We start from the raw sequence: 16,087 nt of genomic DNA on the forward strand, positions 1-16,087 counted from the left end.
AGCTTTTGCAATGTGCTATGCGCTGTTCTCCACAGCTCTTCTGTAAGCTGACTGGCCCTCAAGAGCTTCCTTTCCAAGTTGCACAGGCTCTTTCGAATCATTACAGAACATTGTTAGTCTTGTATGGACTTTGCCTTCATGCTCTTTAGGACTTTATTGCTCTAATATGATCTATTTTTTAAAAGGAAAATCCCTGTGACTTGAGAAAATACAAAGTAAATGCAGGACAAAGTAACTTGGTTAATATAAGCTCTTCTCTGAAAAAGATGATGAAAACCTGCCATTTGATTATTTAGGCAAATTTGACGTATTTCAGCCTTCATTCATTTATACTTCTTCAATAGGTAATTTTTTATCAAAGACTACTAGGTCAAGAATTTCTAGGGTCATCCCTGCATAAGACATTTATGGGTTGAGTAGCTTTTATAACTGACTTCTTTATCAGAAAGACTTCATAGGCAGCTGCATATTTTATTGCCTTTCCCCATTCTAGTTAACAAGAGAGAATAATCCATTGAGAAATGCATAAATACATATTCAGCTTATACTGTGACAATTTAAAAAGTGTTTCTGGAAATGCCATGAACATTTTATGGATTGTGAACTCTTTCAATTTCCAAATTTATAACATAACCGTAAAAGCTTTGAAGACCTTTAGGGGGGGAAATAAAAGCTCACTTCTTCCTTAAAACTTATGTCTGAAACTGATTAGTCTCATGAAATGCCCCTTTATGTAGGAGAAAACTTTAGAAAACCTAGGACTTACCATTGAGTCAAGACCATTTATATCTTAAGCTATGTTTGTTTATACCTGGCACAGTCACCCTGGCTTAGACATCTCTTTTATGATCCCTGGTTTTAAGTGGTTAGTGTACAGAGCTGCGTGTATAGGAGAGCATTCAGTGTTTATGTTTGTCCTGGCATGTCACTTCAGTGAATTCTCCCAGGGTAAGTGGGGAGAAGGACCTGAGGCCTTTACCTGATGTATAACTAACCTGATCCCAGAGCAGACAGGGCGCCTTTTAAGGCAACTGCTGAGATGTATCCTATCAACTCTTACCACAGCTCAGTACTGCTTGTTAGTTTCCAGTATTATTCGTTTGATATAATGCAATGATATTCCTATTTTACTGCTTCCTGGAGCTATTCCAAGCAATAGCTTAATTTGCATAACAAGTATACTGTTTCATCTTTATGTGACTTTTCTTTCCCTTTGTGAGGTCCTTCACATACATAGTGTGCTTGAAGATTAAAAATCTCTTGGCACAGCAAAGCCATTGCTGTCTATTTACTTTAAACAGAAGCTCAAGAAAAATATTGATTAACTACAGTGGCACTGTCTTCCTATTTTAGCATGACTACTAATATGACTATTAATGTTAATAGAGAGTTCCAGAAAAACATCTACTTCTGTTTTACTGACTATGCCAAAGCCTTTGACTGTGTGGATCGCAACAAACTGGAAAATTCTTAAAGAGATGAGAATACCAGACCACCTTATCTACCTCCTGAGAAATCTGTATGCAGGTAAAGAAACAACAGTTAGAATTGGACATGGAACAACAGACTGGTTCCAAATCAGGAAAGGAGTACATCAAGGCTGTATATTGTCACCCTTCTTATTTAACTTATATGCAGAGTACAACATGTAAAATGCCAGGCTGGATGAAGCACAAGCTGGAATAAAGATTGCCAGGAGAAATATCAATAACCTCAGATATGCAGATGATACCACCTTTATGGCAGAAAGCATAGAAGAACTAAAGAGCCTCTTGATGAAAGTGAAAGAGGAGAGTGAAAAAGTTGGCTTAAAACTCAACATTCAGAAAACTAAGATCATGGCATCTGGTCCCATCACTTCATGGCAAATAGATGGAGAAACAATGGAAACAGTGACAGATTTTATTTTTGGGGGCTCCAAAATCACTGCAGATGATGACTGCAGCCATGAAATTAAAAGATGCTTGGTCCTTGGAAGAAAACTTATGACCATCCTAGACAGCATATTACAAAGCAGAGACATTACTTTAGCAGCAAAGGTCTGTCTAGTCAAAGCTATGGTTTTTCCAGTAGTCATGTATGGATGGGAGACTTGGACCATAAAGAAAGCTGAGCTCCAAAGAATTGATTCTTTTGAACTGTGGTGTTGGAGAAAACTCTCGAGAGTCCCTTGGACTGCAAGGAGATCAAACCAGTCCATCCTAAAGGAAATTAGTCCTGACTATTCATTGGAAGGACTGATGCTGAAGCTGAAACTCCAATACTTTGGCACCTGATGCGAAGAACTGACTCATCGGAAAAGACCCTGATGCTGGGAAAGATTGAAGGCAGGAGGAGAAGGGGATGGCAGGAGGAGAAGGGGATGACAGGATGAGATGGTTGGATAGCATGACTGACTTGATGGACATGAGTTTGAGCAGGCTCCAGGAGTTGGTGATGGACAGGAAAGCCTGACGTGCTGCAGTCCACAGGGTTGCAAAGAGTCAGACACGACTGAGTGACTGAACTGAACTGAGTCTGACTACAAATGTATGTGTGTAAGTTTTTTCTTTCTTCCTCTATCCTATAGTAGTAAAAATAATGTAGACTTCAGAATACAGAAAGAAATCCTTGGTAATTTAAATCTTGCTCATCTTAAATTGACTTTGCTTGCTAGTTTTAAATTGGTATATGTAATTGTTAAAGTGCAGGATCATTATATAGCTCCAATCCATGAAAAACATGAGTTCCCATCAGAAACAAGTGAAAGATAAAGAGAAGGAACTGTTTGATAGAGGAGAGCTGATGTGACCAGTCTTAATATTTCTATATTTCAAAATCCTAAGAGATCTTTGGTTCAAGGGTTCCTGCATGGTGGCAGGCTTATGTTTCAGGCAGGGTGGCACTCTTTGTATTATTTCTATAATGAAAGGTGTTGTAGTTCCCAAATTTCCTTATCCTTTGTGAGTGAAAAGAAATGGGACTTCTATTTTACACATTTATTCATTCCCATTATGTTTCTAATGTTTTTGTTAACTGTTAGACAATGTAGTCAGTCATAAGGTACACATAATTTCTATTTCTATTGCAGAAACTGGGGTTCAAAGAAGATAAGCAAATGTTCATGGGCACAGTTATTAAGAAAAAACTGGAATTTACATGTAGGTCTCTGACTATAAAATCCAGATTCTTTCTTTTGAGGGATGCTGTCAGTGAACCCAAGGTCTTTTGCCTTCTTTCAGTATTCTTCATGCTTTAAATATTTAATCATCCTTTAACATTTTTCTGAATGCACTCCCAAGTTTTCTAAGTTCCATTACGGGTGAGACCCAGGTCTGTCAGAGCCCTCTAATAAAGGAAAAATTCATCTCTGAAAGAAGGTCCTACCTGGGGCAGAGAACACCATATAACATAGTTCTCCAAACATTTTCAGTGAAGCAGAGTTAATATAAGTGCCGAGGTCAGGCTTAAAGTGGAGCAGCAAGGGAATGAATGCCCCCATTGGCCATCTGCGGCCCAAGGAAAGTGGGCAATTTGGCTTTAGCCATTGTGTTTGTAACTGTATATGGAGTCAGAGGATCTGGCCTGAGGAAACTCAAGGAAACTGAGACTTAACTGGATTTAAACTGAATTTATCTGATGAGTTTGGGGAATCAATGTGCCCAGTTTGATTTGCCTGTAGGTTTATTTAGCTTCAGGGGTGGGTGACGGTGTTAGTGCTAGAGCCTTTGTGTGGTGGAAATTTCCCTGAACTTACCTGCTGTACAGGGTGCACAGACTGAGGGGCTGCGGCAAAACTGAAGAAGCTGGAAGGTCTCAGCGAGCTCGTGAGAGGGAGGGGTAACAGGGTTTGCAGTGACTCCGCGTGGCATGGTGTGGGGGTAGAATGGTCTCCCATGTCTGTGGGGAGTGTAGCACGCTCTGGCATATGCAGCTGGCAGTGCCAGGGGCATCAGGGCCTCTTTCCAGGAGCATTGAAGGTACTGTCAGCAATGGTGGAGGCCTGGCATGTTGGTAAGGGATAGAGGAGCATTAGGAAGGAATGCCCTGGGGCCTATAGTCCATTTGAGTGGCATATCTGAGATGGCTTCTGGAACCCCCAGAAATATTTGGAGGAGATGTTGCAGGGACATCATCACCCTGTGTGTGGAGGTGGGTCAGGTTTGGCTTATTACTTTTATCTCCTAACCTGACCACAGCTGCATCCATGATACAGTGAGCCAGAGGAACATTTGGGTCGTAATTAATGGAGAGTGTTAAGAATTCAAGGAAACCAGAGGGTAATAGGTCTTCACATTGCAAGGGCAGGACCCACTGTTTTCTGACCATGGTTTGATGCTGGTGATACAGCATAGTGACGTGTCACATGGCTTCTAGGACTCTACCCTGAAAGCCTTAGTCAGCTCCAGGTTTCCTTCAGAAGGGAAAGAGTTTGTATTGTTTCTTTTGTATTTTTAAGACACTCAAACCAAAGTCTTTTCTGTTTTCTGTCTTGTGCTTTATGTAACCAGAAATTACTACTGTGTCAGAATACATTAATGAAGAGAATACCTTTAAGTCTGCAGTTTTTGCTGTTGATTGATTTTGTGTGTGTGTGCCTCAATTCAGAATTCCTCCTGTGCAAGTTCTATGTAGAAGAGTTTTTTTTTTTTTTGTATGTTTTTTTTCTTTTTTTAAATCATCTGTTCTGTACCTTAAATGTTGAATACAGTGTAGCTTCAATCATCTCATCAGAAATTCTGTTAAAAAAAAAAAAAAGAGAAATTCTGTTGATTGTTGGGGAAGAGTTAGTCCAGCTTATACCTTGTTGACCTACGATCAGGACATCAACTACCTTTGCAAAAGGTCCAGTATAATTACAGATTCAATAGAAAACCTAAAATAAAGAAGAAGAGGAAAAGTTGGAACAGGGCAGAATGTGTGTATGTGGAGACGTAAGTTGTATATCTCCCTTCTCAGTTCCAGATGGCAACTAGAATCCTCAGTCACATTTTTGAACATGCATCCCTCCAAAATGGATTAAAAGAAATGATGTATAGTTAGAGTATCTAAGACCAGAGCTTTAGAAATATGAGTGAGAAACCCGCGGTTAGACAATGGCAAATGACTCTAGGATGAAAATATGACTGTTTATTTCAGTTATACTTCATGTAGGAAAAAAAACAAAACAAAACTGTCTCTCTTATTTTGGTAAGGCAAAATATTTAACCCAGCACTTTCCAAAATGTGTTCTGAGAAGTATCAGTCTGGCCAGATGCCAACCAGAAACCAGTTTTTCAGAGTTTTATGGCTTCATAAGTTTGGGAGGTACTGTTACAAAAAGCAAATCACATTTAGGAACTCTTAGAATTTGCAACGGAGAAGGCAATGGCACCCCACTCCAGTACTCTTGCTTGGAAAATCCCATGCATGGACGGAGGAGCCTGGTGGGTTACAGTCCCTTGGGTCACTAACAGTCGGACACGACTGAGTGACTTCACTTTCACTTTTCACTTTCATTCATTGGAGAAGGAAATGGGAACCCATTCCAGTGTTCTTGCCTTGAGACTCCCAGGGGCGGGGGAGCCTGGTGGGCTGCCATCTATGGGGTCGCACACAACTGAAGTGACTTAGCAGCAGCAGCAGCAGCAGCACAATTTGCAAGACTAATAAACCAATATATTCTATAACCCCCAGTCAGGGGAAATAGCTCACACACACTGTGCTTTTCTCTGAGGTCATTTTTTAGGGGAGTGAAACCACTTTGAGAAATGTGGGTTTACTCACTGAGAAGGAGTAACTCAACCAGGCAAATTAAGGATCAAGACAACTAACAGAAAAACTACCTTTCCCATTGAAATCATTAGCAAATTAAACAGTGATAGGATTCTTCATGGCTACGTATTTTGGTCTGAGTTAGTTTCCAAAAAGTTACCGAGAACAAGTGCCTCTTAAATATAAGATACTGGTTTTGGTGCTCATAAAAACTTCCTAGAAAATCAAGCTTTTACACTAAAACTATACAATTGACCTGAAGAAGTTACTGTTCCCTCCTTAAAATGAAAGTTAGTCACTTAGTCGTGTCCTACTCTTTGTGATCCCATGGACTGTAGCCTGCCCAGCGCCTCTGTCCATGAAAATCTCCAGGCAAGAGTACTGGAGTCAGTTGACACTTCCTTCTCCAGGGAATCTTCTCGATCCAGGCATAGAACCCTGGTCTCCTGTATTGCAGGGAGATTCTTTACCAACTGAGCCTCCTTAGGAGATCTAAGAAACAAAGAAAATGGCTGAGGATGTTTCTAGCTGATAAGAGAAGAATTAGCAGGTGTCGTGTGAGTGCTGACATTATCTCTTGATTGCTGAGATGTCTATTTCAGAGACATCCACCTCAAATAAACATATTGCCAGCTATATGACACAGTGACCAATAAAACAACTAGGAAGAAACCAGGTTGCCCCACTTATTAAGTTCCCCTTTTAGAAAGCCCTGTATAACTTAGATAGCTATCTACTTGAGTGATCCTGCTTATCCCTTCTTTAAATCTGATAAAGAATGAACCTGTGACACCCTGAAAGAAAATGAAAGTTGTTCATTTGTGTCCGACTCTTTGTGACCCCATGGACTATACAGTCCATGGAATTCTCCAGGCCAGAATACCAGAGTGGGTAGCTGTTCCTGTCTCCAGGAGATCTTCCCAACCCAGAGATCGAACCCAGGTCTACCATATTACAGGTGGATTCTTTACCAGCTGAGTCACCAGGGAAGCCCAAGAATACTGGAGTGGGTAGCCTATCCCTTCCGCAGGGGATCGTCCCGACCCAGGAATCGAACCAGGGTCCACCTGCATTGCAAGCAGGTTCTTTACCAGCTGAGCTCCCTGGGAAGCCCTTGTGAAATCCTAGGTGCCCCATTCTCCAACCCCAGTAAAAGGCAGAGACTTAAGTTTCCACTGCCTCAGTTTCTCTCTGTGACCTCACTGGCTCGTGGATGTTCTAGGTGCTCCTCTGAATAATCTTGTTCTTCAGTTTCCTAATGATTTTTTTGTGTGGGTGTGTCTTATAGTCATAATGATCTCAGGGACTGGCCCAGCCACAACATTGGGAAAAACTGGGGGAAATGTCTATTGGAGGCTCGCCCCAACATGTATGGTCCAAGGGATACCCCACGATTTCTAGTTGATAGCATTGCTATCAATAGGCTGAAACTTCCCCAGTGGCTCAGCAGTAAAGAATCCACCTGCAATACAGGAGACACTGGTTCAGTCCTTGCGTTGGGAAGATCACCTGGAGGAGGACATAGCAACCCACTCTAGTATTCTTGTCTAGAGAATCTCATGGACAGAGGAAGTTGGCAGTTTATGGTCCATGGGGTTGCAAAGATTCGGACACAACTGAAGTGATTGAGCATGCACAATGATGGTAAGTAACGTGACTTAGGAATTCTCTGTCTACATAGGAGTCAGTCCCTCCCAACATTTTCAACCCCTCATATTGGGGCACATCCTTCAGGGCTGAGAACATGGAATTTCCAGGTTCTGCTTGGTGCTTGTCTAGACAGACTGCCACAGGTGCTGAATGCCAGGCTGGGTTCAAGATTTGTCTTCTGGGGAATCTGTAAACATTGCTCTATGTACCAAAAAAACAGAACTTGATAATGTCCAAAGACAGCTGAAGTAGAAGTTTATTTAAAAAATCCATTATGCAAGAAATTCTAACTCAAAAGCAATAACTAAGAAACATTTAGAAAATCAGGCAAATGTGCTCTGTAAGACAATGCAATACTAGAGGCATCTTCATCCCCTGGTTATGGGGATGGGACTTTGAGAGGTGTGAACATTGCCTAATTTGGAGAAAGTGTGGCAGTCCAAGCTAGGAGCACAAATAGAGGCTATGGAGCCCTCCCCTGGGCCTTAAAGCAGGAAGCAGTGGAGACAGACCATGTTCTCCATCATTTCAAAGGCCCCGAGTTCACCCTCAGAAACTCACTGGAGGAAAAGCCAGGAAAATGCCTACATCTTCACCCTCTCTAGTTTCTCATTATAGTTTTCTATTTTTTCCTCTCTCAGGTCATAAAATATAATGTAAAACCAAGATGGATTGTAACAGAGGATGATCCAGATATGTAACTAATTCCTGCAACTTAAGATCTTTAGACTTCCTAGAAATAAGTTTTCCACTTTATTATATGAAAAATTAAGGTAATGTAAAATTTATGCTTTACAGACAATTCATAATTAGCTGAAATTGTGACCTTTTCTAATACTCACATGTGAATGACATCATTCTTAAAACTACTTAGGGTTTGTCTTAATGTTTTTCTAGAGGTTAGTGGTATAAAGCATTGTAGGTCATGTGGAATTTTAATTTTGAATCATGAGAAAAAATATTTTGCCTATAATAGGATCATTACTTTTTTTCTTTCCTTTGAATATGAGCTACAAGGAGAATAAGAGAAAAAAAAAACATGTTCAATGTTCTGTTAGTGAAAATAATTTTGATAAACGTTATAGCTAAAGATTAGAATTCTGTTTAATACCTTTAATACAAATTGAGGGTACTTTAATACTTTTGCATATCATTATTCATTGATATTTCTAAATGTAATTACGTGAAAGCCTGTTGCCATCTAAGAATAAATAATGCAAGTATGTTTGAATTTCTGTACATTTCACACTTTACCAAGTGAGTATATTTCAAATGACAACTCTGTCCTAGAATAAGGAATACTCAGATTGATGGAAATTTGATTTTAATTGTAAGCATAACATCAAGGAATACGGACACATTTTATAATTGTTTTTATATCACTCAGGAAGTCCTGAATGAGTCTCTGGGAAAGTGTGCAAGAGACAAAGGAAGAGAAGATTAATAGTGTTTTTCAAGAATCTTATGGCTCAGTTGGAAGAAGAAAATAAGTGTGTGGAAAGCTACATGATTAACAAGAAGAGTAAAAGTAAAAGGTAAGATGAATAATAAAGACATGACTTATTAATGGAGTTCAGAGGAGGGAGAAAGAGGACCACATGAGAGTGAAAGTGTTTGAACCTGACGAAAAGGATAGGAAAGATTGTATAAGAGAGGACCACTTCCAGTCTTTGCATGTGTGAGAGAGTGAGACTATGGAAAGATTGTAGCAGCAACAGGACACTCTGATTTTAATGCAGGGGCTAGTGAATAATACAGTTTCTTTGGAGTCAAGAATGTTTAGAGGTGGAGAGCTATATTTCTGAAAAGGAAAATGAGGTTGGATTATGGAGAATCTTGAGTGCCAGACCAAATTTAAACTTTGTAATATAATGTGAGAGCACGGGAATACAATGACATCAGTTGATTTTAGGAAGAGTGACTAATGTGTGGGAGAAGAAGGGAAAACTAGAGGCAAGGGATATAGCTATTTGTCTGCTGGTGTTGGCCGACCAAACTCTGGACCACTGAGTTAGATGGTGGTCATGGAAGAATGGGAGGGAAGCTGAGACTGCATGATTGTAATTGAAAGTGGGAAATAGAGGAATCAGTGATAACTGTTTCTGAGGACACCATGAACTGGCTCTCTTTAAGTACCATAGAAATGAAAGCTGCAGTGCATTTTGACCATGAGTTGACACATTAACTGGCTCTTAGGGGTAAAAGTGAGATCAAGTAACTTTGGTCAAGTCTTCTGTTTTTAGTGAAGTTTGTGTATCCCTAATTTATGGACATGGTCATTCAAAATCAAGGAGACTGAGGAGTCACATTGGCAGCAACTCGTTGTCTGGGCTCTGAAAGCATGGCCCTGGGCCCTGCCATATTGCCTTTCCCCAGAAGAGGTGTTATTATAGGTGGGAGCAAAGATCTTAGGATGATATTTTAAGTGTGTGGATATCAATATCTGGAATTTTATTGCAATAACTTAAAATATAAAATGAAAATTGCAGCATGCTCAGCTGCATATTTCCAGTCGAATGCAATGCTTTTGCATACCCAAAGGATTTGAGGACAGTTTTCTATTTCAAAAACATATTTTCTTAGCAATTTCATGAAAACTTAGTGTAGCGATGTCTGTCTGTCTATCTCTCTCCCTAAAAAATATCCTGATCATTTCTGAGTGAATTGTTTCTGAGAAGTGTAAAGCAGCTCAATCTTGTTTATGAAAAGAATGTGAGAGAAGTTCTAAATTTCTCCAAGGGTTCTGCACAGCACTGTTGTATTATTACAACCTCAATATCCTGTGTTAGCAACACTTACTGAACTCGTCACATTTTAGTTTTATGGGAGAGCAGTGAATGTAAAAGGCACATAAAACCCACAGCCAAATGGTTGACATCTGACCTTTAATCATCTCCTAGACTCTCCCTTAGTAACATACGCCTCCTCTTCTCTCCATACACAGTGGGTATATTAACTGCTTCTTAACTTATTAAGCATCATGGTGTTGTTTAAAAAAAGAAATCACTGGCTTTCTTGATCCTGGGCCTTCTGCACCCCTCTTTTTTGTTTTTTACCACTTCACTTATTTTCTGATGTTTGGCCCTTCAAATTGCCACTTCCTTTGTGATTAAAATTAAGATTTGGAACCTCAAGCAAAGGTATTAAAAATAACATATTGAACACTCACAAGATCAAGAAGAAACTGAGTAGTTTGTCTTGAATTTTGAAACTCTGTCACCAATTATATAGTTCTTAATTTTTACTAATATATGAATAATTATATAACTTGAAATTAAGAAGTATATATATATGTGGCAGAAAATTAAAGAATTCAAGATGGAATTTGTAGGAAGGGACCTCAGAAGAGCCTGTCCATCCATCACTTGACAGGGATGAAGGTTGAGAAGTTTGGAGGTTGTCACTAATGTCTTATGGCTACTTATGGTTGAGCTGGGACCAGAACCCTCTTGAGCCCAAAACTGCTCCCATACAACTTTGCCCTCAGATATGACATCTCTGTCAGATAGACAATGCTGTGCCTTAACTATACAAAGCTTGAACAGGAGTGCCACACTCTGCAGAGTAAACCTGGAACTAGATCCCATCTATGAAGCAAATCTCTTGTTTGCTGTCTCAGTTTCATGAATGTGCATGAAGTATGGCTCACAGACACTCCCACCTGCCTTGGTTTTGCCTCCATGGGATGAGAAGGGGTATAAAAGTCTGGAAACCTGACCCACCTCAGTCCATAAAAAGGCTTTTGTCTGGTAACCTAACCACAAGTGATTCATTAATAGGCGATTGAAAGATTTTTTTTTTTTTTTGGTCAGGAACTCTCCTTTTCCCCCCTTTTATAGAAATGAACAATTTGAAACACAACTAAAGTATAAGATTGTATCAACCCCACTTCAAAATAGTTCTATCTGCTATACAAAAAGATATTTATTTCTTATGATGAAATATTTGTTAGCTCTTGCATAAGTATCCCCTGAATTAAATATACCATTTGCTTTGTCAAAAGTGCAGTACAAAAAGTTCTTTACAAAATATTTTTGTGCATCCAAAAATAGTAGTTCAGTTAGTTAAAAAAATTTTTTTAACTCTAATTCTGTGTTTCTAGTAGATGAATAATTATATGCTTCAGGTCAGATGGTGTTGTGATTTCATTTATTGATGTTCAAAATAAATTAGTAACTCAACTTGGGATTTTTGTCATTTATTCTTTAATGCTTACTAAAGATAAGTACTAGCATTTTTTAAAAAGTGCTTCCTTATGTGTGGGTTACATTTCACTTCTATAGTATTCTTCCCAAGGATCATATGTTATGTTTGACCTTTTAATAACTGACTTCAAATAAGAAAAAGTAATGGCATTAAACTACATTCAACATTTATTAATATAGCATTTAAACTCAAGGAAAATGCCAGACTCCAACATTCTGACAATGAAAATTCATCCTAATCAGCCTTTGTCTCTACCCTTTGTAAGAAAAGCAAGAAACTGGGACACGTTCTATGCTACTCTGAATCACAGCAAGTACCACCCACTTGTGAAGTTAAAAGTCTTTTCATCATATTTACTTTGTATTTAAAAAATAGGTATAGGTTCTCTCCAATTGCCTCTCCAAGTTGTGGCCTGAAAGAATCAATAGACAAAAACATGAATCATCACCAAGGGCTTGATCCCATTCACAAGGAAATATAAGATAGGTTATATTTAGTGGTGGTGGTGATATTTATAACTGCCTCAAAGTCACTCAGGTAGAATCCCCACAAACATTTTAATATTAAATTTCAACTCTCTTTATAATTGCTTATATGCCTTTAAGACTCTACCTCACTTGGTAAACACAAGACTTAAGCCTTCAACCTTCTCAAAGTAGCCTGGGCAAGCCATTCAGATGAAGGTCTTGATTAACACACTCTCTCTCCAGGTCTGCTCTAACAAAAAAAGCATTTCCTGGAAACCCGCCCACAGATTGTGGGACTATTTTTAGTAGCTCACCTCCCAGTAAAGGCAGCTATTAGATATCCTGCCCCTTTCAGGTGCAGTAAAATAGAACATAAAAGAGTGTAATTGAATGATTACAGCTAAGGACTGTAACCAGGAGCCTAGGGTCTCTCTCCTGCTGGGCACTCTGGGACATGCCTCTGAGAGCCTTCCTCCGCCCACTGCCAGGTGAAACCTACACAAGGCACCGCCTGTGCCCTGCAGAAGTGATGCCACCTCAAAAAAGGCACTGCTGGGCTTGTTCTCTGTTCACACACATAGCATGGAAAAGAAAGGAAGGGGAATTTGTTTCTTTAGAGAGATCCTGTGCATTCCTGTAATTATCTTAACAGTCTCAGGAGGTAGCTGGGTAGTATCATTCTCTCTACCACGCACAGAGCTTATCCATCAGTGGTTTGTGTACTGCTGAAGGACACATGGCTAACACGCAGCAAAGCTGAGTTTAAGCCCAATCCATGCTATTCCTCTCTACTTTTGCAGAGGAAACTGACAAACAAGCCCTAGAACAAGGTGATTGAATCATTTATTGTCCAAAGCAGAACGGGAGGTGACATAGGAAAGAAAAATTTTCCCATGAAAAGCCTCATCCTCTAGGAGGAAAAAGAAGGTGGGACTTCCAGGGAAATATGTAGCTGAGTAGGAGGTAGTGAGTGTCCAAACACTGACTCAGAGCTGATGCTGATCATTTCTGTTTCCCCCGACTGTGGGCTAGTTTGGACTTTAGTCACTGGAGCAGAGAGCTGTGATGGAAAATGAACTTTCGAGGGCTGTTTATCTCATTAAGCAATGTTTCTTCTGTCTCCTCATACTCTAAATGTTTTGTTTATTTTAGGGGAGAATTTTTTTTTTTAATTCAAGCTGAAAAAATTTGGCTTGCAAACCTTTGCATGTTTATGAAGGGCAAAGACTATATACATTTTGAATCCCTGTAGCCTCTATGACATAAAAATAGTTAACCAAGTATGAGATGATCTCCCCAGTCACAATGCAGGGAAAGCATTGTGGATACCTAGTAACTAGCCAACATTAGCAGTTAGTCGGAGAAGGCAATGGCACCCCACTCCAGTACTCTTGCCTGGAAAATCCCATGGACGGAGGAGCCTGGTGGGCTGCAGTCCATGGGGTCGCTGAGAGTCGGACACGACTGAGTGACTTCACTTTGACTTTTCACTTTCATGCACTGGAGAAGGAAATGGCAACCCACTCCAGTGTTCTTGCCTGGAGAATCCCAGGGACGGGGGAGCCTGGTGGGCTGCCATCTATGGGGTCACACAGAGTTGGACACGACTCAAGTGACTTAGCAGCAGCAGCAGCAATTAGTAGCAATTAAGGCGTGGTGGCATCAAGTTAAGGCTTTAAGCATTTGGAATCAGTCTGGTGCTGGTACTCATAGGCCCTCAGATCTCTGAAGAGAAGGAACAGCTACTTTGTGGTTACTTCCTGGAATGGAATCATTTTAGAACCAAAGATTTGTTGAACATTTTGCACATAGTTTTTTGTTTGTTTGCTTTTATACCAGTTTGTGTCTTGTTGCAATTGCTTCACCCATGCAGAAGACACCCTTTTATTTAAACCATGAAATCTGACTGTAGTTTTGAAAGTGAGTGAAAATAATCTGCTAGCAGAAAAGAATTCTCAACAAAATCGATGCTTGTTTTTGTTTTGGCCAGAGCCCTTTTCAGGATGCACTGTGTATGATAAGACAGAGGTTAATGGAAGCCTGTGCTTTAAAGGAGACATTTAGAGATAACAGAATGGGAAGGAATCAAGAAAATGTACCCGCATAGGACCAAAGAAAAATGGATATCCACTTGTTAATGACTGTTGAGGGCATCAGTGTGGTTGGAGTCTAGATCAGTCAACATGGGCTACCTTATGCCATGATGCCCAAATATTCCAGAACCTCAGTGCGTGAACAGGAAAACTTGACTGATCAGTCATATTGCCCGTTATTATTGACTGGGCTTTACTCTGCAGAATCCTAGTCATTCCAGGCAGAGCAGCCTCTACCTGGAAACACGCTAGTGACCACAGCAGAGGGGAAAAGTGTGGTTCTGCGTGGGAGTGACCATGTTGCTTCTGGTTGCTATTGACTTTTGTAAATCGTACGTCAAGCCTCATTTCCAAGGAACCAGGAAGCATAACCCTTTCCCAGGGAGGGAAAGCAAGCCTCAGTAACTGATGATACAATCTATCACAGAGTCCAGTAAATAATTGATGCTTAGAGTTAAGCAGTCTGAGTAATGAAGAAGTTAAATGAGTCTCTATACACTTCATTCAACAAATATATATTAGATTCTTTAAATATTAGGCAGTGTACTGAGTACTATTTTATAAGGCAGGTAGATGATAATATGTGTTCATCAAGCATTTGCACTTAAAGGAATACATTTTATCTATCTAAGAAGAAAGTTTGTGTGGGTTAGCTCATTTCCCTGAGACAAAGCAAAGACATAATATGAACTGTTTTAGTTCTGTAGTGAGGCATTGCAGATTACTATAGGTTATAAAAACTCAAGTTGCTTATAAAACTCAAGGTTGTTACATCACAGTTTCTGTAGGTCAGTGGCTTAACACGGTGTGACTGGCTTCTCCGCTCAGTGTCCCATCAGGCTGAAACAAGGTGTCAGCTGAGGTGTTCATCTGGCGCTTGGGGTCCTCACTGTGGTTAGCAGAAGCCATTTCCTGTGGTTGTAGAATTCAGGTTCTGGTTTTCCTGCTGGTCATTGTCTGGGCCCCTTTCAGTCCTAGGGGCCACCCTGGGCTCCCTGCCCTGTGGCCTCCACAGGCCATTCACATTTGTTTACTTTCTGCCAGGCCAGCCGAAGTGCATATCCCTGACTTCTTCTGGTTTGACCAACTGGAGAAAAGGTTCTGCTTTTAAGTGCTGTGTGACTGGTTCAGATCCACCTAGGTAACCTCACTATTTTAAGGAGAGCTGATTTGGGATCTTAATGACATCTGCAGAAACCCTTCATGGATTAACCCTTCACTAGATGAGTATTTGATTGAATTATTGGGATCTATGTTATGTGAACACTAGACTCTGGGCATTAGGGCGCCTGGTCCCAGGGCAGGGACGTGGGGGTTAGTGCGACTTGCGTGGGGCAGGACAGATGAAAGGCCTGCTCTAGTGTCATGTGGTTCTCCTGAGTGAGAACTAGACTTATTTAGATTGATATCTAATTCAGGGCATTTTGTGATTAGTAAAAGCCTGGCTCTGCGCTTCTGATGTGGTTTCTCTAAGAGTTGCACTGAATGTAATCCTTTAAATGCTAAGAGGGTTAGCATCTGGAAAGGGTAGCAACTGAAGTAGTCAAGAGTTCTGGCAGGAAACAGACAGTGTTCTCAAACTTGGTAATTGGGGAAAGTTTAATGAAAAAGGCTTCCCCCGCCCCCGTTCTTCCTTCCTTCCCTCTCTCAGCTGTAGGCAGAGTTTAGGAATCAACAAGCTATAGTACAGTACCTCCCCGGGGCCAGAAGGGAGAAGGAGGAGGTGTGGGACCAGAAATCTGGAGTGGTGAGACAGGTGGAGAGGGACACCTGACTGGAACTGTGGCCTTTCGTGGAACGATCCAACCAATCCATGGAAATTGAGCAGGGTCTTGGTGGGGAGTAAGTAGCTTGAGTGCATTCTCCTCTCACCCTCTTATATTTAGCCAAGAGGGCAAAAGAGGCTGTTGGTTCAGTCCTCAGAGCCCAGCCTCCTGG

The 16,087-nt window shown here is 40.5% G+C and overlaps 1 protein-coding gene and 1 non-coding gene across 11 annotated transcripts in view; both read left to right on the top strand.

Annotated features, from left to right (window-relative positions):
• Nucleotides 1-16,087, top strand: part of LOC104969531 (uncharacterized) — a 238,519-nt gene that overhangs the window by 147,905 nt on the left and 74,527 nt on the right. For all 10 annotated transcript variants that reach the window (XM_059890150.1, XM_059890151.1, XM_059890155.1 and 7 more), the window contains 2 exons: nucleotides 8,025-8,156; nucleotides 8,771-8,918. The gene's annotated coding sequence lies outside the window, so the exon portion shown is untranslated. The remainder of the gene's footprint in view (nucleotides 1-8,024; nucleotides 8,157-8,770; nucleotides 8,919-16,087) is intronic.
• Nucleotides 4,397-4,469, top strand: MIR2479 (microRNA mir-2479). Its single transcript, NR_030931.1, has one exon. It is a non-coding gene; the product is annotated as a microRNA mir-2479 (primary transcript).

Source organism: Bos taurus, chromosome 9 (assembly GCF_002263795.3).
Source record: "Bos taurus isolate L1 Dominette 01449 registration number 42190680 breed Hereford chromosome 9, ARS-UCD2.0, whole genome shotgun sequence".
Classification (NCBI taxonomy): domain Eukaryota; kingdom Metazoa; phylum Chordata; class Mammalia; order Artiodactyla; family Bovidae; genus Bos; species Bos taurus.